Source organism: Aethalodelphis obliquidens, unplaced genomic scaffold (assembly GCF_003676395.1).
Source record: "Aethalodelphis obliquidens isolate GAN/ISIS:26980383/991018 unplaced genomic scaffold, ASM367639v1 scaffold3, whole genome shotgun sequence".
NCBI lineage: Eukaryota > Metazoa > Chordata > Mammalia > Artiodactyla > Delphinidae > Aethalodelphis > Aethalodelphis obliquidens.
In genome coordinates this window covers 27,720,321-27,742,330 of record NW_020837947.1, presented here as the reverse complement: position 1 = coordinate 27,742,330, position 22,010 = coordinate 27,720,321, and the positions used below count along the sequence as shown (strand labels likewise).

The 22,010-nt window shown below is 41.0% G+C and overlaps 1 protein-coding gene and 1 long non-coding RNA gene across 3 annotated transcripts in view; both read right to left on the bottom strand.

The window, feature by feature from the left end:
• Positions 1–13,585: 13,585 nt before the first annotated feature.
• On the bottom strand, positions 13,586–15,534 carry LOC113608834 (uncharacterized). The gene is made up of 2 exons (XR_003428432.1): positions 15,486–15,534; positions 13,586–14,442 (listed from the first exon to the last, which is right to left on the bottom strand). It is a non-coding gene; the product is annotated as an uncharacterized LOC113608834 (long non-coding RNA).
• Positions 15,535–15,589: 55 nt separating this feature from the next.
• Positions 15,590–22,010, bottom strand: part of AHI1 (Abelson helper integration site 1) — a 215,619-nt gene continuing 209,198 nt past the window's right edge. For both annotated transcript variants that reach the window (XM_027085763.1, XM_027085784.1), the window contains exons 30-32: positions 20,720–20,800; positions 19,919–20,071; positions 15,590–15,720 (exon numbers count right to left, since the gene is read on the bottom strand). The gene's annotated coding sequence lies outside the window, so the exon portion shown is untranslated. The remainder of the gene's footprint in view (positions 15,721–19,918; positions 20,072–20,719; positions 20,801–22,010) is intronic.

The following is a 22,010-nucleotide window of genomic DNA, read 5'->3' as shown; positions in this document are numbered from 1 at the left end:
TTTTCATTGCAAATATCTCCTTTGCTGATACCTTAAAACTCTCCAGATGATTCTCCTGACCGTGTCTGGGAACTACGGCCTTCCCTTCTGTGGAAGATCCTTCTGGGAACCCTGTCCACCTTGGGGATTCCTGCTAACGCCAGAAGACTCTCTCTGCCTTTGCTCCCTGAAGCTTTCTGTAAGTCTGCCCAATGTAGTTTTCTTTTTCTCACACTGCTATACTTTGCACCTATCAGTTTGAAATCATTCATCATGTGATAGTGAGGTTTGGGGGCTGTCACTTCAGACTTGCCTACTGATCTGAGAGCAACTTGAGGGCAAGTCTTGCTCATTATGGTGTTCTTGGTGTCACAGAGTGGAGTATTGTGTGTTTACTGAATAAAGTAAGAGGTGAATTGATAAGTATCAGTTGGATTAGGCAATTAAGAGGTCACTGATGACCGTGGGCTTCTGCCTATGCTTGTGCAGATGGGGACCTGCACACAAGTGCTTGACTGGTGGGGGTGGCTCGATGGAATCTTACCCACAGTCCACTCTCCTAGCAACACCCTCTGCCATGCATGCTTCCGCCCAGTGGAAGGATGTCATTTACTTATTAATCTACACAGAGATCATGTTTTTGCAGGTTGTCACCTAGAAGAGGCACTTTGTGAATTTACTCAGGGGCACTGAGCATGCAGTAGAGTCCCTGGGGCTGTGTGGCTCCCACCTCCTGAGATTAGAGTCCATGGTTGCAACCCCATTGAGTCATTTCATTCCTTTTTCTCTGTGAAGGGGGAAAACCTATCACAAAGTTAAATGAATACTTTACAATGGCCATCTTTGCCACATATTTGGAAAATGTTCAAAGAGCCCAAGATGTTTCCACAGGCACCTCAAACTCAACATGTACAAAACAGAAGTTATCACCTCTCCTGTGTTTCCTTCAATGGGTACATCTGATTGCCCAAGCTAAAAGCTTTCCTGCACCAACACTCTCCAGTCTACCCACAAGTCCTACTGGGTCAAACTCAAAAAGTGAATCTGATTCTCTACCCTCCCTTCTTTAGCCACTGCCCTGCCTCAGTCCCTCATCCTCTCTTGACTAGATTATGTCAGTGGCTTCTTGCCATCTCCTGTTATATCTGGTCTTTCCTCCCAAGTTCATCTGCCAGATATCTTTTTAAAACCAGGACCTTGTTCTCTTGCTAAAATCCTTGTAATGTCCTTGTTTTACTCTCAGCCCACTGGATGTGTTCAGATTCTTTAGCTTGGTATACAAGTCCATTCACTTCTGTGCCAACCTACCATCCTGCCCTTTTCCAGCTGCTCCACACTGTGCATTAGCCAGTTTCCTGAGGGCGCCATGTTCCATCACACTTCCTTGGCTTTGCACATGCTGTTCTCTAAGCCTGTGCCTTCCCACCTTGTCTGTCAAGTTTCATCCTTAGATGAATCTAAATCTCCCTCTAGTTCTCTATCTCTTCTCAGTATAACTGTACACCCCTCATTGTAGAACTTTGTGTTCACATGAAATCATTTGTTTAATCTCTTCCACAGGACCTTGACTTCATCAAAGGTGATGCATTATTAATTTTTCTCTCCCCAGCATTTATCAAAGAGTCTAGCATTTATTTTGTGCAAAGTAAATCTTTGTTGAATTGACCGTCTATCAACAGAGACATCAAGAGCTCTACCATTAAATAATATACAACTACTAAGAAGAATGAGTTATATTTATGCATACTGATTATAATTTCAGAGTGATATGTATGGAACACCCCTATTATTTGTAAAAGGTAGACAGCAAATAACTCTTTGCATTTGTTTTTGTCTATCTGAATGTAGTGAAGTGGATGAAAGAAATCCTAGGTGCAATCCTCGGTTAACCCAGCGAGAGAGGTTGGAGAAAGGAGGGGAAGGGTGATTTTCTTTATAACTCCATTGTTTGACTTGTCACAAAGAGCAGATGTTGCTTTTGTAAAAATCAATTAAGAAAAAGAAAGTAAATGGTTGATAAATGAGTAAATAGGCTTCAGGAAATATGTTTTCAGAAAAGAAGGGCTAAGAAATTCTGAAGAAGAAATCAAAATCCCCAGAACCTACAATTAGGGTATTATTTTCACTCCCTGAAGGATTTTTCTCTCCTCTGAAAGAATCTCCACAGGCTTCTTTTTTAAATGGCAACTCCATTAAAGCTCTTATGCATTTGTTAATAGATCATTAACTGCAGTGGGGGACACAGGGGTGGGGCCTAGAAGGAGAAAGTTTTAGGAGTTGGTGCCAACTGAAGATCAATCAGAAATAAAGATAAGCTCCAGCGATATTATAATGTAATTATCAGGAAAATTATTACTTCGAAAAAATTCAAAGTTCACACAGTTTTTCTAGAGAAAGGGCAACGGGTAGCTCAGGTGGAAGAGGAAGGTGCCTGGCTTCTGGGAATGGGGAATGTGCAAGGTCAAGGCTGTAGTGAAAGCACTGTACCCATCCAGCAGGTACTGTATCCAAGTTCTACTTCTCACTAAGAAAGAAAATACTTTTCAGGTGTCTGCAATTTGTCAGAGAGGAGTGGGTGGTGGTGTGCAGAGTCTAAGAAAGCTTTTTTTAAAAAATAAAGGCATAAAAATTAGATAAAGTAGACCCAGCAGTCACCATGAAAGTAGAAGAAACACCAAGAATGTTTCATCATGACAATGGTGTGGCCCTGTAACGCAGAGGATGATGAGAGCGACCGACTCATTTTTAGTATTTGATTTAAAAAAAGTCAATCAGCATGCATTATTGACTTATCCCAAACTTGTCATTAAGGAATAATTTTAAAAAGAAATTTTCTACCAAAAGAAAGAAAATCCACAGGTCTCTTGGGCTCCCACCCACAATATTTATATGATAAAAGCAAGTTAAAAATAATAAGCACATACAAATGAATCTATATACAAAACAGAAACAGTCTTACAGACATAGAAAACAAACTTATAGTTACCAAAGGGGAGAGGGGGAAGAGGGAGGAGGGGAAGGATAAATTAGGAGTATGGGATTAACAGATACAAATTACTATACATAAAATAGATAAGCAACAGGATTTACTGTATAGCACAGGGAACTATATTCAATATCTTACTATAACCTACAATAGAAAATAAACTGAAAAGAATACATATATATATAAAACTGAATCACTTTGCTGTACACCTGTAACTAAGATAATATTGTAAATCAACTATATTCCAATAAAAAAAAATAAGCACAGCCTTGAGGGTGAGAGGAAGAGAAGACACTTTGTGGCAATACACTGACTCCTCTGGATCAGGTAAAATAGGGGTGGCAGTCTTTTTCTATAAAGGGCCAGATAGTAAATATTTTAGACTTTCTGGGCCAAAAGATAAAAATCAGAATTTTTATGACAAGAGTGAAAAATAATTTTCTACAACTGTTTTTGTTGACCAAATTCAAACTATTTATGGACAGTGAAATTTGAATTTCATATCATTTTCATGCTCTATAAAATAGTATTGTCTTTAAACATTTTTTCAACCATTCCAAAATGTAAAAATCGTTCTTAGCTCATGGGTTATACAACAACTGGTGGTAGGCTGGATTTGGCCTTGGGCTATAGTTTGATGACCCCAGACATAGAACATTTCTGGGTCATGACAGGGGTCCTTAATCAGTCAAGGCCCTACCGGCTCAACTTGAGCTTGGGCATGACTTCAGAATCCTTCTCAACACAGCAGTGCTGCCAGTGACAACCAGAGAAGTGGGGAAGGGCAGCCTGCCTGCCATGCAATGGCCATCTCCACAGTGAATGCTTGAAGAATAGTTATTCAAATATCAGCTGGATTCTTCCTGCCCTTTCAAGATGTGGGTACAATTGACTCAGTCCTCTATCCCCAATGTCAGGAAAGTCAAACTCCAAGATTCTGGTTATTCCCCAAGGAGCTTGCATGCTTGTGTTCAAGAGCAATTGCTTCTGCTACATTAGGTCAGTTTATGGATTTTCTTGCCCTTGTTTTCATTATTACTTCAACCAGAATGGGAAATTCAGTTATTAATATTTTAAATATTTTAATATCAAATTCATAGACTTTTAATTGAAGATTTGGGGACGCAATGATGATTTACATGGCAGCAGTAACAGCACCTGTTCAGCATTGCTGTTAACATCATCATCATAGCAACATTTCCAGACAACTGGCTTGTTTTGTCAGACACTTTTCATATATTATCTTATTTAATCCTTCAGTAGTCATTGGATATAGGCTTTTAAAAAAACAATTATTATCCTATTTTACACAAAAAATTGAAGATAAAAGAGGTTAAGGAACTTGCCAGTTGCAGAGCTAGTTAGTGGTAGAGCTGAATTTTGAACAGTCAGCAACCCGCAGCCAGAGTTCCTGAACACTATGTGTTCTGTCTCCAGCGCTTCAATTTAATAGCATACATTTCTGTTCTTGAATGTCCTTCCCCTACCTCCTTAGGAGTTCTCATTGGCCAGACGACCTCATGGAGTATCCAGGCTTCCAGTCATTCTCCTGGTCCTTCTCCTCACTGGTGCCTTTCTCACCTCTTCTCCCAGATTGCTCCTGTGAACTCCCACAATCTTGATACAATTATTTAGAGTAACTTAGTTTTGCCCGCTCATCTACCCAAACTGAGCTGTAGAAGAAGTCCTCTTTGGGAAGCAATGCCATTTCACAGGAAGAAAACCATGATTGGTCAACTGGATGTGGAAACATAAGACAAGGTCTATAACGAGAGGGTGGAAGAAATGAAGTACATTAGAAAATTGAAGAACTTTCTTTCTGAGAGAGAGCAGGGCAGTGAACGGACAAGAAAGGATGAAATCAGGGAGACCTGAGCAGCATGGCAGAGAAGATACAGGATTTTTTTTTTTTTTTTTTAAGAACTTGCTTACACTCAACTGTTCAGTAAGTTCTTCTGTGCATAAAAAGGCCTTGTGAGAATATGCAGAATGTGTGAAATCAAGAAGTGAGGAATTCAGCAGAGATGGAAGGTAGAAAATAAATGTAAGCTCCTTGAGAATTTAAAGAAATTTTATAGTTTTTCAATATTGGATTTTTAACATCACACTTCCCAGATGATGTGCTAATGTTACCTAAATCTTTGGGAACAGGGTCAATCTATACAGTAAAGTGTGATGTGAGCTCACAGGGAAGAGGATAATTCTATCTCGGTGAAGAATAAAGAATGTAGAAAAATAAGTGCACAAGGAGGGTGAGTTGACAGTGATCTGAAAACCATACTAGAGAAGGCAGAGGAGAGATTAAAAAGGGGGACTGAATTAAGAACAGGATGGTAGCACTGGAAGGGATAGGATGAATATGTGAAGGATGATGGCACTGGTCGGGGTTCAGATGCAAGAAGCAGTGACCTCTCTAGGTATTTCAACCAGAAAGGAACATAATATAGGGAATTTAGTTTTCTCCAAACTTTTTGGAAGGACAAGAGAAGCAGACTCTAGGTCAATCTCTAGGAATGAACACAATTGCAGAATGACCCATTTGGGAATTGTACCCCTGCCTCAGTAAGAGAAGTGGGGAATCAAGAGGACACCTTCAGATTTCAGGAAGTTTCCCCTACCTGTGGCAGGAGCTGCTGTCACTGTAAGTAGTGGCTCTAGAGCTTTGCTATGCTCGTTCCACCTGCAACAGCAAAATGTACGTGCCCCAGCCCATACTTTGTAACCCTCATTACAGCAAGAGATGGCATGCTGGAGCACAATTAGACTTGCCAGCAGAGACTAGCATAGAAAGATAACTTCCACCTCATTTCTGCCTTCCAGGTATCACATGAGTGCATCTCACTGATGAAACCTAATTACATTAAGGACCAAGTACCATGCCAAGCCACACTGGGGACAAAGGCAAAAGACAACAGTAATATTGCATTATATTTTAATTTTTAAAAATACTTCATTAAGATTATTTATCTTGATTACTAAGGTTTTCAATACCCCCTTAAATATTGTGCCTGAGCTGCCTTACCTAGCTGCAAGGGAGTCTTAGAAATATAATTTTTAGCTTTCCATCCTCTGCTGTCCTGAAAGCACCCCGGAGTAGGTTGGGATGGAGGCAGACAGTCATCTGTGACCATTCATTTTATGTGTCAACTTGACTAGGCTACGGTGCCCATTTTTTGGGTCAAAAACCAGTCTTGATGTTGCCGTGGAGGTATTTTTTAGATGTGACTAACATTTAAATCTTTGACTAAAGCAGATGACCGTGCGTAATGTAGGTAGCCTCATCCAATCAGTTGAAGGCTTTAAGAGAAAAGACTGGGGTCACCCGAAGAGGAAGGAATTCTGCCTCTACAATTTTGTGAGCCAATTCCTTAAAATAAATCTCTCTCATATATTTATAATATAAAAATACATTTATATACATATACATACACACACACAACAGCAATCTCTCTAGGTATTTCAGCCAGAAAGGGACATAGTGTAGGGAGGTGGGTTCTTTCAAATGTTTCTGGAATGGCAAGAGAAGCAGACTCTTACACATATGTACAACACATCCTATTGATCCTATTAGATCTGTTTCTCTGAGAACCTTGACTAATATACTTGGAGGAGGTGGGGATGGAGGCAGAGAGCAGGTTCACTAGCTCTACCACTATTGAAGTAGAAGAAACAATACTCAGTTGTAGTTTCACTGTAGAGGGAGGGAAAGAGAGAAGGGGGAGACTATGTTGATTCCAGGTTCCCAGTATGGGTGACCAGCTGGTGGCCCTGACCATGATAAGGAAGATAGATACACCAGATAACCCCATGAGAAAACAGAGCACATGCTCATCATCCTTAGAAGACACAGTTTAACATCTTCCAAATGTAGCCATGTTCCAGTGCATGAGATCCACCCCATGCATGTCACAGGTGGCCTGGAACAGGTAATTTGGTTGTTTGATCACTTAATTGTTTCTTATTCCTTCAATAAATATTTAAGTGTCCACCAGTGTCAGGTACTATTCTAAGCTTTGGAGGTACAATGGTGAATGAGAGATGAGTTTACTTCTTTCGTGATGTATTCATTCTAATTTAGGAAGAGGTGATAAACAAATACACAAATGAACAAGGGAAACAATTCCAGACAGTGACATATGCAGTGAGGACCATGAAACAGGGAAATGTGCTGGAGAGCGACAGGAAGTGGGGGTTACCCCGGACGTGGTTATTTAACTTGAATACACCTGGAACCCTTTGAACGTAGAGACCAGACAGCCTTAGGATGAGGGGAGAACTGAGCTGCTGTGCTCGTCTCCAAGCCAGAATGAAAGAAAAGAGCTCCAGGCCCATGTGATGAGTTATTACAGGGACCCAAACCACAACAAAAGTGTCTGTGATGCACTCTTTGGTTCCCCAATGCTGAAGAGGAGAAGATCGTAACTGAATGAGCCTGTGTAATGGAGATGCCAGCTGGATGGCAAGGCCTGGGCGCAGGGCTGAGTCTAAGAAGAGCAGCATGAGGATCCCCCTTGAGACCAGAGGCTCCCTAGGGTGAGGGTGATGCCTGGAGGTAGTTGTATTCCCAGACCTAGCACAGTGCTTGGCACATGGTAGGTGCTCTATAAATATTCGCTGATGAATCAAGGAATCCCTTGGCTGAAGAGGGAGGGAGTGACTACAGCAGAACCAGGGAGCCTTAGCATTCTGCCAGATTTGTTCCTTTTTATTTTTTCTAATATTTATTTATTTATTTGGCTGCGTTGGGTCTTAGTTGTGGCACACGAGATCATTGCGGCACGCGGGCTTCTCTCTAATTGTGGTGCGTGGGCTCTAGATCTTGTGGGCTTAGTTGCCCAGTGGCATGTGGGATCTTTGTTCCCCGACCAGAGATGGAACCCGCAACCTGTGTCCCCTGCATTGGAAAGCAGATTCTTAACCACTGGACCACCAGGGAAGTCCCTCTTCCAGAGTTCTTCACACTTGGGAGCAGTATTTGCCTCTCTCCATAAAACAAGTCCCAGAGTCTCCCAGGTGGGAAGTTAACTGGCCAATTGACTGCAATTTTGTCCCCTTGATTTCAGCCCTTGCTGTCCCCTAGGGGACTTGCTTTTAATGCTCCTGCCGAAGTATGGTGCCAAATCCTTTCCTTAGGTTTGTCACCTTGGCACAGCTGAGAATTCACAGGCCTGGGCATTCTTGAAGGTTCATTAAATGCTCTGGGAGTCATATGATGCATAGTTTTCTCATCTTTCTAACCTGCTGACTCTGGTGCCACATACTATGCAGAAAGGCTACTCAGTTCCAGTCCCGAAAGATGGGCACAGTCTCACAGATGACATAACCCAGCTCTAGGCCCAGCTCCCCAAACAGAGATGACTGAATCTTATTTTCCTTCCACAATGAAGCTAGTATTTGCCATTAAGATAGCATTGCCAGGTCTAGCAAGTAAAATACGCCCAGTTAAATCTCAATTTCAGAGAAATAACATTTTTTTAGTATGTTTCAAATATTGCATGAAACATACTTACAATTAAAATGATTTTTGTTGTTCATGTGAAATTCAGATTTGACTGGAGGGTCTTATTTTATCTGGCAAAATAAGACCTACTTAAGACCGAGAAAGAGATTTTTAACTCTGTCACTTGCATAAGTTTTTTCCATTAGATCCTTACTCTGGGTTCCAGCCCGAGGTCTCCACACCACCCTCAGGGCTGTGGTGGTGTTTTTACAACTCTAAGTGAGTTCTCCCTTTATCTGAGACCCTACCTACTTCCAATTCTACACACACAGGGGTCCTTGCCTGTCTGGACAGAATCACAATATCTGAACATACAATGAGTATATCAGCCACACAACAGAAAGTATACATTCTGTCACAGTTTTCTCTAGTCAGCATAGGAGAACTTTGTACTTTTCATTGGGTTAGTAAACTCAGTCTCCCAATGACCATGTCCCCCAAAATCCCGAGAAGAGTAAAGCTTCATGGACAGTTGGCAGATACGCAGACGAGAACGCTTCCATTTCTCGTACATATCAGGGGATTAAATAGTCAGCCAACCATATGACATGCCTAGGAGCTACTTTTAGCTCTGTTTTAACCTGTTGAACTCCAGATAGCAGCTTCTGTATTTTTATCTAATGTTATGCTTCCTTTGAGGCAACAAGTATAGGGCAGTGAGGTTAAAAAAAAAACAACAAACTAACAACGTTCAAGAAAACAATCTAAAATAAGCACCTGTGTAGTGATTATAAAAATATACAGATTTCCTTTCCTTCTACTGGTAATGTTGAAGCCCACACATCTGTGATGTGTCTGCATGTGATGCTCATCTAGGCACATGCTTCTTTTCCATTTAACCTTTTAGGTCGTATCTGTTAGATTTCTCCCCTCCCCCTGTCACGTGATCAGTGCAGGATTTGTTGCTTTCTCATGTTGAAGCACAGTGATAATTCTGTTTAACCCTTAATTCAAATATAAAGGGTAATGACCATAAGTGTCATAATGAAGTATGTCCAAAGATTAGCTGGAATTCCTGGTCCTGGTTCTCTTACTAAGTCAGGCTCGCCAGGCAATGCCTAAAAGTGCCCTTAGTCACTTTCTCCTCTGCTTAATGGGCATGACATTGTCGGTTCTTCAACTGATTGTAAGTTCAGTGAGGACTTGGACCTGGCTTTATTCACTACTGTAATCATCTGCTCGGCTGCCACAGAGTGGGTGGCTCAAGCAACAGAAATTTGTTTTCCCAGAGTCCTGGGAGGCTGGAAGTCCAAGATCAAGGTGTCGGCAGGTTGGGTTTCTTCTGAGGTCTCCCTGCTTTGCAAGCAGATGGCCATCCGCCTTCTCTCTGTCTCTTCACCTGGTCTTTCCTCGGTGTTGCCTTGTGGGTCCAAATTTCTTCTTCTTATGAAGACACCAGTCAGATTGTATTAACGCCCACCCTAATGGCCTCATTTTAATCTAATTACCTCTTTAAAGGCTCTACCTCCAAATACAGTGCTGGGGGGTTAGGACTTCAACATATGAATTTTGGGGAGACACAATTCAGCTCGTAACAACCACTGTATGTCCAATAACTAATTTAGAACCTGGCACATGGTAGCAACAGGTGTTTGATGAATTAATACAAGAACCTTGAGAATGTCTTTGGTGAGGCACGTCACTTAAGCTTCTTGTATGGGTTAGTCCAGAGCATTCAATTTTTTTTTTTTTTTTTTTTTTGCGGTACACGGGCCTCTCACTGCTGTGGCCTCTCCCGTTGCGGAGCACAGGCCCCAGACGCGCAGGCTCAGTGGCCATGGCTCATGGGCCCAGCCGCTCCGCGTCATGTGGGATCCTCCCAGACTGGGGCACGAACCCGTGTCCCCTGCATCAGCAGGCGGACTCTCAACCACTGCGCCACCAGAGAAGCCCATAGAGCATTCAATTTTTAAGCTTCTTTTCTACCTACACATTTTGCTTGTCATTGATTGTGCAATGGAAAGTAATCCAACCCATGTAAGATTTGTGACATCCTGCTTCCATAGAGATGAGGCTGCACGGAAGCACATCTCTCCCACTGGCAGGCGCAGAGACTGTCACTTCCATGTCGCATTTGCCCGCTCCCTGTCAGGCTCACGATGGTGGCCGACTGTAAACGTAGTGGTGGTAACGAGTCTTCCCCAGCTGTCATTCCCCAGCCCTCCTCCCAGCAGATGCTTAACCTCACCCTGTGGAGGCATGCATCTCTCTGCTTCTATTAGTTTCTTCAAATTGGGAAGAAAAAAACTATAACCCACCAAAGATCTTCTGCTACTTCTCTGGGGAGAATGGGCTTCTCAACAACATGTCCATTGTCTGATCTGAGCTTTGCTCTACTAGTCTTTCAGGGAAAGAAAAAAAAAAAAGAGCCCCAAAACTTTGATCCCTGGGGAGGTGAAGCGGAAGTTGATCTTCACCATTAAATTTTTTTATAGATAGCAAAGTCCATGCTTCCACCTGCATCCAAAGCAGAGGCAGCTGGCAGAACAAAGCACCAGAGAAAAATAGCTGACCAGAATCTCTTAAATTGCCCATGTACAGGTGCAGCTTGTTTTTCATCTTGGTGGCAGCCACTAGTGATTGACAATGTTTTACCCAGAGGACTTAACCCCTTTTTCTCCTGAATGAACCAGAGTCAAGTCTTATGGTTTAGAAAACAATTCCTACCCCTACCCCTCTCTCTGTTCTAATGAAGTTCAACACAAATGAATGGCAATAGTACTTCGAACCAATGTTAACCTTCAGTGAAAGAATGAAACAGTTTCAGACAGAAGTTTTGAAAAATTATCCCTAAGCCTTTCCAGCTTGGATGCCAAGGCTGAGACACTCCTTTTGTATCGATAGACCCTCAGAGACGGCGCTCCATGGACGCTCCTCCAGAATGGGGATGATACTGTGTGTTGGATTCTCTAGGTGTTCAGTAAGTCTTAAAGTACGTGACCTAGAAAACCAATTCCTGTTTGCCCTCAGCTTTTTTTCCATCACCATCAAACAAGTTATTTTAGAGACTGTGCAGCAGAGAGAAGAGATACTGAGACGCAGCCCAATTTTAAAATTTCCAAAGATGGTGAACGGGGCAGCCTCGCCTCACCAGTTCTGTGCTGTTGTGTCTGTTTCCCCCAGAATAACTCGCACTGTACCTCACATGGAGTCACTTTTCATTCTTGTGCACAAGGACATTAGCCATTTGGGGAGTCCCCCAGGAGGGTTGAATTTGTGTAGAGTCCAGACAGCCATCTGCATGGTGCTCTCTCTGTCAGTCTTTGGAACTTGCATGGTGGATGGATTGAGGGGTCACATGGGGACAAGGGAGTCTTTAACAAACAGATGAGCAAGCATCAGCAGGGCTGCATGAATAGCTCTCAGAACCTCCACAAGAAGTTCTGAACATTTGGAATGAGGCCAAGTGCCAAAGAGAAATTACCTCCTAAACATTGAGCCCTCCTAGTGAGAAGGGAAGTTTATTACTGCTGATTATAAGTTAGCACTTCAGGGGAAGGCTCCAGAGCCCGGGGGTGGACCCCTCTTGATCCTCAGCAGGGCCCTGAGCCAAGGGAAAGTGATTGTTAATAAAGTGATGGTATATGATGGATCACAGAGCTTCACGTTCTGGTAGCTGCATTATGAATCACCTCCTCTTAGCACAAGAAACCTCACAGATGAATATTCTTGATCATTTAAATGCCTGGAACACACGATAACATGAACACAGAGCATGCCCTCAATAACTCTCACAGCCATGGAGCAATAATTTGACTTCTGAATGGAAAAAATGACATGCAGACAAGGCTGACACTTCCTTGAGGGTCTTAGTAAATTTCCAGTTATCACACATGCCCAAGAGGCTTCCCACTCTGGGTCGTTCGCCTTTGAAATGAGTGAATGCTAGGTTAAGGGCATCTGTCCAGATGTTCAGGTCTCCATACTCAAGCCAGTTAATCTGGAAGTAAAATAATCAAAGGAACTCTGGGGCCCGGGAAACCAATCTATCTCATTCATAAATCAAAACTTTTGTATGAGTCTTGATATGTCGATGTGGCCAAAAGCTATTGAGTTTAAAATTTTTGAATTTTCATTAATTGTTTTGATCTTAGACATGGATAACAGCTGCTAGTGATTGTGCATGAAATAAAACACCAAGATTATGCAGAAATTATAGCCTCAGCACCATGGAGATAATCTAATGAGGCAAAAGCTTGGATGCATGTCAACTTAATCGGAACAATAGGTGCTGTCAAGCAGACAGAGATACTGCAGGAAGTAATGCCTTGGAAATGGCCCAGTCTAGAATCAGGCGGCCTAACTCCTCTCCTTGTGAGTTGATAGCAGGCACATGGAACATGCTTCTGTTTCAATCTAATTCACAGAAACTTCTGCGTCAGCGGTGAGAATAAACGCTAAATTCTACTTCATAATTTACTCCGTTCTTTTGGACTTACATCACCACTATAATCTGGAAGCAAAGACCACACAGGCCCAGAGTGATCCACGGGGCAGCTAAGCGCTGGTGACCATCTTTTCACTTTGGACATTCATTCCACGAGGGAGAAACTCTTTCTCATTGCCATACAGATTCTAACAGATTTACGCACAAGGGGTTACATAGAATGCTCTAGGCTTTGGATATTCTTGGCCTTGGGAAAGAAAAAAAAATATTTTTTTTAAGTTTGTAAAGGTAATTACCATTATTTACAGTACTGAGGGCAAAGCCCCACCCTGGGCTTGAGGCCAAGGGATCTCAGACTAGAGTGTATTGAGGTGAGCCAACTCCAAGACAAAAGCACAATTATGCTCACATAAAAACCAACACTGGTGGTAGTGGGGTGAAGGAAACACCCACGCAAGGGGGAGGTGTGTGTAGGGAGGGGCTTGTTTTGAAGTTTTGCATAAATCTTATAAATTTTTTCCTCCATGGTCCTGGGAATGAAGATTCTGCAGAGGTTTTCATCCTGGGTCTCTTGTTAAGCTGTGCTACAAGGAAAGGGACTTCCTTCTTACTTGATTTGCTAATTTATAAAACTGAACTCTAAATAAAAGCATTTCGGTAGAAAACGGGAAACGTTGTGTAAGGTGTTCCGAAGCTTTCTTCATTTCTTGGCAGAAAGGAACTCAAGCAAATCGAAAGAAGATATCTTTATTTTTTAAGCCCACCTCACTTTACCCTCCTTTCTGATTCACATCCATTTGTCCACTTAGGAAAGCGTTAAAGCAGTGGGGTTAGAAACAGCATTGCCACAGTCTATCTGGTTCTCCAGTCAGAAAATAATTAGCGACTACCTAAACACTCACACACATTACCTTCTTGTTAAGCACGCCGTGTTATCTTTTTCTTCTTGCCAGATGATTATTTGGCTGATGCTGTAAATCAGTGACGAAGGAAGCCTGTGATGGCAGTTTAGACATGCCTCGAGGTCCACTGGCACTGCAAGGAAATGGCAAGCAGTGACGGGGAGAACTGAGACCCACCAGGCACCCACACCTGGCCTGGAATGGCTGAGCACCCTGGTCACCAGAAGGCAGGCTCCCTAGCTCGCCTGCTGCACACGCTAGTTCAGGAAGCTGGATTTTCGCCTTCAGTCCGGAGGAAAATGCTCTTTGGGAAATGGATGGGGACACGTGAGGTCCTCGGGCTGTGACCTCAGTGAAGCGCAGGCTGAAGACGTTTTGGAGGATCAGCCTGCCTCTTGCCACTGCACGTGCCAGAGGCTGACACCTGATAGAACTCGAGTCACCAGTTCTGCACACCCAGCTCTTGACTGCCTGGCAACCTTGAGGAAAGGGGAATTACAGGTGGGCTGGGCTTGAAACACTGCTATGGTCCCACCTGAGTTTCAGGTGCCCCAGGGAGTCCTTTCAACCACCTGGAATTGAGGCTGTTTCAAAGTACAGATGCAGTGTGTGTTTGTCTTGCTTTTGTTTGTGCCTGAATACAAGAGCCAGCTGGAAGTCAGGTGTGGGGCACTGCAAACAATTTTGGCTGTAAATAGAGAGAAAGTAAGAGTTTAAAAGCCAGGATGGGTGTGGAGGGGAGGGAGTGAGAGGGGAAAGGAAATAGATTTACTAGAGGAAATAGAAAAATACACAGAAATTTGGATTGGTGTAATACTGCTGCATAATTTCCATGATCTGTTAATATCCCTACCTACATTTCACCTCCAACTTATCGATATACAGAAAATAAGCCTTTGGACCTGTGATCTGCCTTGTTGAGTATTGAATGTGCCTATTATGCACCAGGCACTAAAGGTAACATTGGGAATAAATGATGAAAAGATATTGTCTCTCTGCAAACGGCAAGTTAACACTTATGAGATGGTTGCCATGATGATGTACCCGGGCCATGATGACATAAAGGGCCAGCTCTGTCTCCTGAGGGTGGTGAACGGAGACTAAAGAGGAAACACAAGAAGGAAGACCTTACACAACCCTCTTCTTCACCCCAAACGCAACCCTAATAGACACAATTCTTACAGGGATGTGAAATGCACTGGTGATGGTATTTTATTATTTATTTCTTTTAGACTAGGGTAACGTCTCCGTAGCACATAAAAATTGGAAAGAAAACATTTTTCTTAAATGCTAAATGTTGGTGTGACTATTTCAATATGAACCTTTGAGATTCCTTTTTTCATTTCACTTAAAAAAATTTTAGTTTTATGCTGGAGTACAGTTGATTTACAATGTTGTTCGTTTCAGGTGGACAGCAAAGTGAGTCAGTTATACATATATCCATTCTTTTTTAGATTCTTTTCCCATATAGGTTATTACAGAATATTGAGTAGAGTTCCCTGTGCTATACAGTAGGTCCTTGTTGATTATCTATTTTATATATAGTAGTGTGTATATGCTAATCCCAAACTCCTAATTTATTCCTCCTCCCACCTTTCCCGTTTGGTAACCCTAAGTTTGTTTTCTATGTCTGTGAGTCTGTTTCTGTTTTGTAAATAAATTCATTCGTATCATTTTTTAAGATTCTACGAATAAGTTATATCATAGGATATTTGTCTTTGTCTGACTTACTTCACTTAGTATGATAATCTCTAGGTCCATTCATGTTGTTGCAAATGGCATTATTTCATTCCTTATTATGGGCGACTAATATTCCATTGTGCATATGTACCACATCTTCTTTATCCATTCATCTGCTGGCGGACATTTAGGCTGCTCCATGTCTTGGATATTGTAAATAGTGCTGCAATGAATATTGGGGTGCGTGAGATTCATTTTTGATCAAACTATTTTGTTGAAGACTGTTCTGCAAAACACATTAGAAATTTGGAAAATATTAAATGTTTAACTTTCTTACGCATTTCTAAAATAACAGAAAGTCACTTTTTTCAACTGTGAGGGGAAGAAGCATTTTAAAAAGAAGCCATTTCATTTTAAAAGAACATACAGTCTGTAGTTTGGCAAACTCAAGGGCAGTAATTTAGTAATTAAGAGGGGAATTTTGGAGTCAGACAAACGAGAGATATAAATCCTGACATCCCGACTTACAAGCTGTGTGATCTCCGACATACAGTGTTACCTTTCTGAACTTCAGAGTTTTTGTTTTTAAACAGGAGTAATGATAATGGTATCTACCTTGTAAGCTTATTTTGAAAATTTAATGAGATAATTATGCACATAAAGCCCCTGACAAGGAGCCTAGTACCTACCCTGTGCTCAGCAAGTGGTAGCTATTATTAAAATTAGTCTATAATCATGAATAATTATAATAATAAATACTTTCCCTTTCCCTGCTAAATTATGACTATGCATAGGACAAAGTGAATTGGAATAATGATCATTTTTTGTGAGTGAACTTAATGGCTACAGCCTACTAAAAAGGTTAAATAAGTTTTTGAGTGGAATGATCTGATAGTGCTGAAGAATGATTTATTTAAGAGGATAAATGTCAAAATCACATTTCCCTGGCTGTGTAGATGGCATGAGTGTCACAGCAGGGTTACCACAATGGCCTGCATTTCTCAAGAAGCTGACCAGATTAATGTTTATATTCAGGAGTAGCTGCACTAATCCTAAGGAGAAATAGAAGATCCAAAGTTGAAAGCACATGAGTAAAAGTTAAGGGTGTTCAATAACATCTGTAACATCAGTCCCACAGAAATCTGGATGCAAAGTGTCATGACTCTCAGCAGAACCCAAGCTGAGAACTGTCGAGCCTCATCCCTCTACACCAGGCAGCCAGGTCTATGTGTGATTCATAGACCTCTGCCTTGGGGCCTCTGGGCGGCTCCTGAAACTTTCTGTGTAAACACTGCTGGGCTGGATATTGGTCTTGCTTAAGACCAAATAAGGTCAAAGAATTGTTTGAAGTTTTTAGATATTCTTTAGGTGATAAAAATATAGGGGATGAAAATGACTAGATTCATTTACTGGCATAAACACATATAGCGTGAGGTGGTGAATTCTTACAATTAGATGCTTACACTCAGGCATTGTGATATCGTGGGATTTGTTTATGAATCTAGGAATCTTTTCTCCAGAAAATTATTGAAATTTTAAGAAAAAAGTGGTAAAGATATCAGATTCACAGGCAATGGGGTTAGATATACAAATTTTAGAAGGCTTCTGGAGGATTTTTACCCTCAGATGAATGGGAATGTAAAATATTATGCAAATCAGATAGATACTCTTCCAGATAGTTTGCCTCAATAAAAACAGTTAAAGACATGAAAGGAAGACTACATCCACATTTAAAGATTGTGTTTTTATGTAAATAAAGTGTTGCTCAGAGGGCACTGGGGGCTTGGATAGAGGTAGCCAAAGTCACTGTCAGGATGGATCCTCCATCTTGGATTCCCAGTTTCAGGAGCAGACTGAGATGGGTCAGTGATGGTTTAATGGGGAGTTCAGTGAATGCCACTGCTGATGTCAAGCAGAGAAGAAGGAAAAAGGGAGCCAGAAAAGAAGAAAAGGGGAGCGTGTGAGAAAGAGAAGAGAGAATGAAAAAAGACAAGACAGTTGTGAAGGCGCGGTAGAATGACTAATGACATTTTCTTAGATTCCTTCCTAAATTCCCTAGTCTTACTGGGCATTCAAGATTTTTAAAAAGATTACATTCCATTTGAGAATATCCTTTGATATTGAGCACAAGCACAGATTTATAAGAATATATATAAAACAACTATATATATATATAAGAACTATACTTCAGTTTAAAAAAGCGTTATCTCAGGCACACAAGAAATGTTAAATAATACATTGATCAACAGACTGTCAGTTTCAATGTCATGTGCTAAGTAAGTGTCTTTATAGATATTAGGTATAGGACACTGTGAGAATACAATTATCCATGGTTAGTAATTAGAAAAGGAATCTTAGTGCATGTGTTATTTGAGATGAAACTTGAATGGAAATATACTTGGCAGAGGCTTTGGGAAAAAGGTGTCTTCAAGTCAAGAGAATAAGTCAAGGGCTTGAAGCAGCAATGGTCCCTGGAGGGCAGTAGTATGGTCTCGCTGCAGTGTGAACAGAGGCACCTCCACACGCAGTCATGACATGGATGAACAGAGGGGACAGATCAGGGAGGTCTGTGCTGTGCTCTGTGGTTTGGACTTTCAGATATCAACCAAGTTTCTTACTTTTGCTGTCACTTCCAAGGTGACTGAATTTCATTTGAGAGTTTCCTGTGATATCAGAGAGCACAGGACTGAATTTCTAGGAATAATTGTTAAGCAAATAGGAAAAACTCACTGGATTTAGTAAGAGTGGATGGGAGTACCAGTGAAGAGTTTTAAACGGGGTGTGACGTGGTCAGGTTTGCATTTAATGAAAGGTTCTGTGGTACCTCCAAGTTAGTTGATATAATGACGTTTTACCTCAAATGGGAATTTACTGCCCTTTAATAGAAAATGTAATTTATTTGGTAACTTGAATAAAAACTATTTGGCTTCAATATACAATGCACAAAATGATTTTGTTTTACTTGATTTGTGAAAAGGTTTTGAAAAGGGACTCTGGCATTTTCTGCACATCTCCTTCTTCCTCTGTCTACAAAATACAATAAAAAAATTTTTTTACATGTTTTTATTTGGCCTCTGTTACAACTTTACATTTTAAGTTCTTGTATTTAAAAATATATTTAAATATAGGATGGCAGCAAAAACAAACACTTTATAGCTGACTACAGGAAGAGATCATAAATTGATCCGAAAAGACCCACATCCAAATTAGTGTTATTATATAATGTTGCCTCTTGTACAGGGAACATATTGGCTTTCCATATAACTTATTTCCACAGTTTTCAGATGTCAGTGATGGGTTTTCCTGGTTGGAAAGAACACAGCCCTGGGAGGAGGACAGCTGGACGCTGATTAACAGTTATTGGGCAAGTCACTCAACCTCTTTGCGATTGGTTTGAAAAATGGGGGACTTTTCTGTTTAACAAAGATTGTCATGAGGCTCAAGTTTAGTAATGTATGTGGAAGTCCTCTGAAAACCACTGTGGGGTGATGGTGGCAGTAAACATGTGGCAATTTCAAGGTGAAACACAGAGTAGAAGAGTTGAGGCTCCTGGTTCAACTGTCCACTCAGCTCCTGCCCACTGCTTGACAAACAGGCTTTCAATAATCAGCTGGTGAATAAATTGAAAGCGATCATACACGCTTTGAAGAAACATGAAAAGTGTTAAAGTTATTGATGATCTTTAACTATAAGGATATATTTAGGCAAGCTATCAGTAACTCCAGCTATTGATACATAAATAGAATCAGTCCTTATCTGTATCCAATTGTCAACATAGTAAAAAACCAAAAATCAAAGAAAACGACCTCTTGTGCGTGCACCGAAATGTCTCTCTCTGGACTCTCTGCTATCACCTTATACTTTTCCTACTTTCAACCCTCACTCATTCAAATTCACCACTTATAACAACCTAGTGTTAAAGGGGAATTTACCTGAATGTAGACCACGCTCTATACGGGATGTTATTCTTAGTTGTGTAGGAGGTTGAAGAAGTTTAGGATTTTTCAAGAATTAGGATTGAATAATTCAGCTTTAAGGTAACTGAGAATGTTACCTAGTAAATAGCAGTAGGAGTAGGAGGTGGGGTCCTGGCCCTGGATTCTGTGACCCTGGACAAGTACGAAAAAGAAGGGTCTTCCTTTTTATGTTTTGATCTCTCTCTTCCATTTCCAGAGTTTTACATAGATGAGCTCTGAAGGGAGCTTTTCCAGTGGAGAGGAGTGGAAGGATACAAAAGCATTCTTACATGGTCTCTTGCTCACTTTTCCCCTTGGGTTATTCAGTTTGGGATTCTGTGGTTGCTTTTCTCTAAAACGTAAGCCCAAGCAACAAAGTTCTCTGGTCCTCTGAACAGAATACATTTTCAATAGCAAGGATAAAGGGAAAGACAATCACTGGAGAAAATACAAAGAGCATCAGGTGTTTACAGTTAGCCTTTGGCAACTGGGCTGAAACCACTGCCCCTTGCCTGCCTGGCTTCTCACCTCTGTTTCTGCTGAGCAAGACCCATCCTATTCTTTACCACCTGGAACCTTTCCCTTCTCATGAAAACTTCCAGATTCAAGGTTCCCACTCTCCCTTGTGTCCTCTTGTTTGTAGTCCGAGGAACTCCGACCTTCCAAAGGAAATGCGCGAGGCTGTGGACATTGATATGCTGATTTCATTTTTAGGGGCAGAATCTCCACTCCCCCAGCAAGAAGGAGGCTTGCTTACTAAGGTCCATCCTTAACACCAAACACTTAACACCTGTATTAAATTACACACATCAGGTAAAGAGAGGGTCATTCTTTCACATCGATATGAACTGACAAAGAACTTACTGTTATACAGGAAAATCTATTTTGGCAAAAAAAAATTTACATTTTTTTTCTTTCTCTGTGTTGCAGCAGGGATCATTTCTGTATTTATCTGTGCTCTAAGTTTGCAAGATGGCAGGATTATGGGTTCCAGGAGAGAATGACACACAGATGGAGAAGGTGGTCTCGTGAGTCTTGCTTACAGGGAGAGGATGTGTTCGAGAGAGAACTGACCTCAAATCTCCCAGGAGAGAATCCCATCATAGCTACAACAGGCATGCATGCCAACCTAACGATATCATCCCCTACCCAGGGCTGTCCCTCTTCAGGGAAAGACTGCGCAACACAGAGAATAGATTAAACACTCAGCTCAGGATCTTTTCTATATTCTAGACCTTCTTTATTTTGGAATTAAAAAGTGACAAATTTGTCCTTGGCTACGGGACACTCTAAACAGAGCTATATTCATGTTTGAAAGAAAAAAACTACCTTCACTTCATGGGACTGTAGGATTTGCAGCAACTCTAGTCTGTCTGTCGCAAGTGTATTGGATGTTTCAGTTTGCCAGACCTGTCATGAGAAATTAATTACAGGATGTTGCAGAAATGGCAAAGCTCCAGCAGCATCTTGCATAGTTTAATATAGCCCCGTTTCCCCATTTCAATGTATTTGTGGTTAGATAAATCCTCAGAAATTTACAGCTGCTATAGACTAGCTTATTATGTACTCTGCCTGCACACATGATAAGTATAAGAATTTGATGTTCTTAAAGTGCATAGATTTCACTGACATTTCTTTACCACGATGGAAATATTTAGTTGCTAAAAGTAGCATGGCAGATACTTCTGAACATTAACTTCTTCTGTATAACAGGCAGGGATGTTAAAAACATCACCGTGCTTAGCCATCTTCCACTTACTTTAAATCGAATAACTGTAGCTCCGGAAAAAGTTGTGTGGAGTGTTTACATAAAATGGTCCCATGAACAAATTAAACAGAAAAAAAATTAACTACTGATTCTCAGTTGAAATCACTGAAAAACTGAACCGTAGCGACCACGTTTTTCTCCAGGGAACCTTCTTCCTTTGGTCTAGCGACTGCTTTTTCACAAGCTTCAGTTGTTCATTTTTGCTCCAGCAACAAGCTATTTTCCTCGCCTTCTTGCTTTTTCCTCCTTTTGTATTTTTTTTTTTCTTAACTATAATTGTTCCCTCTCAACAGTAAATCAGCTCGTTCCAAGCAACTTTAAAGATTGGCAATATATGTTTACTTATATAATTGCTGTATAAAAAAAAAAATCCTACATTTTCCTCTACCAAATTCTTTCACAATTCTTCACAAGGATCCAAGTGATCAGTTAAGAAAAAGTGAACTAGAATGAGTAAAAATCAGATTGTTTAGTACTTTTAGAGATGAATGACATTGAAGTATATATAGTTGGACCATTCTGACACAAGTAATAGAACATGTGTTATGCATGGTTATAGATGTACTTACTTATGACACCCTTCCCCTCTTTAGATTGTGAGTAGATAGTAAAACTGTAGATTCTTAGCAGCTTCATCCTCCCTAACTTTCTGAGACAATCAAAATAACCCATCCATAATCAGAATGAATTTGAGGTGTTAGAAGAGCAACTTTCGAAAACAGGGGGCTCACAACATATGCTTGATGTAGATGTGAAGAGATCATTAGAAAAAAAGCATTCTTTGTGTTTACAAAACAGATGTTTTTATGTTATCCAGTTCCCGCCTTAAGTTAAAGTATTCCCTATTCACTT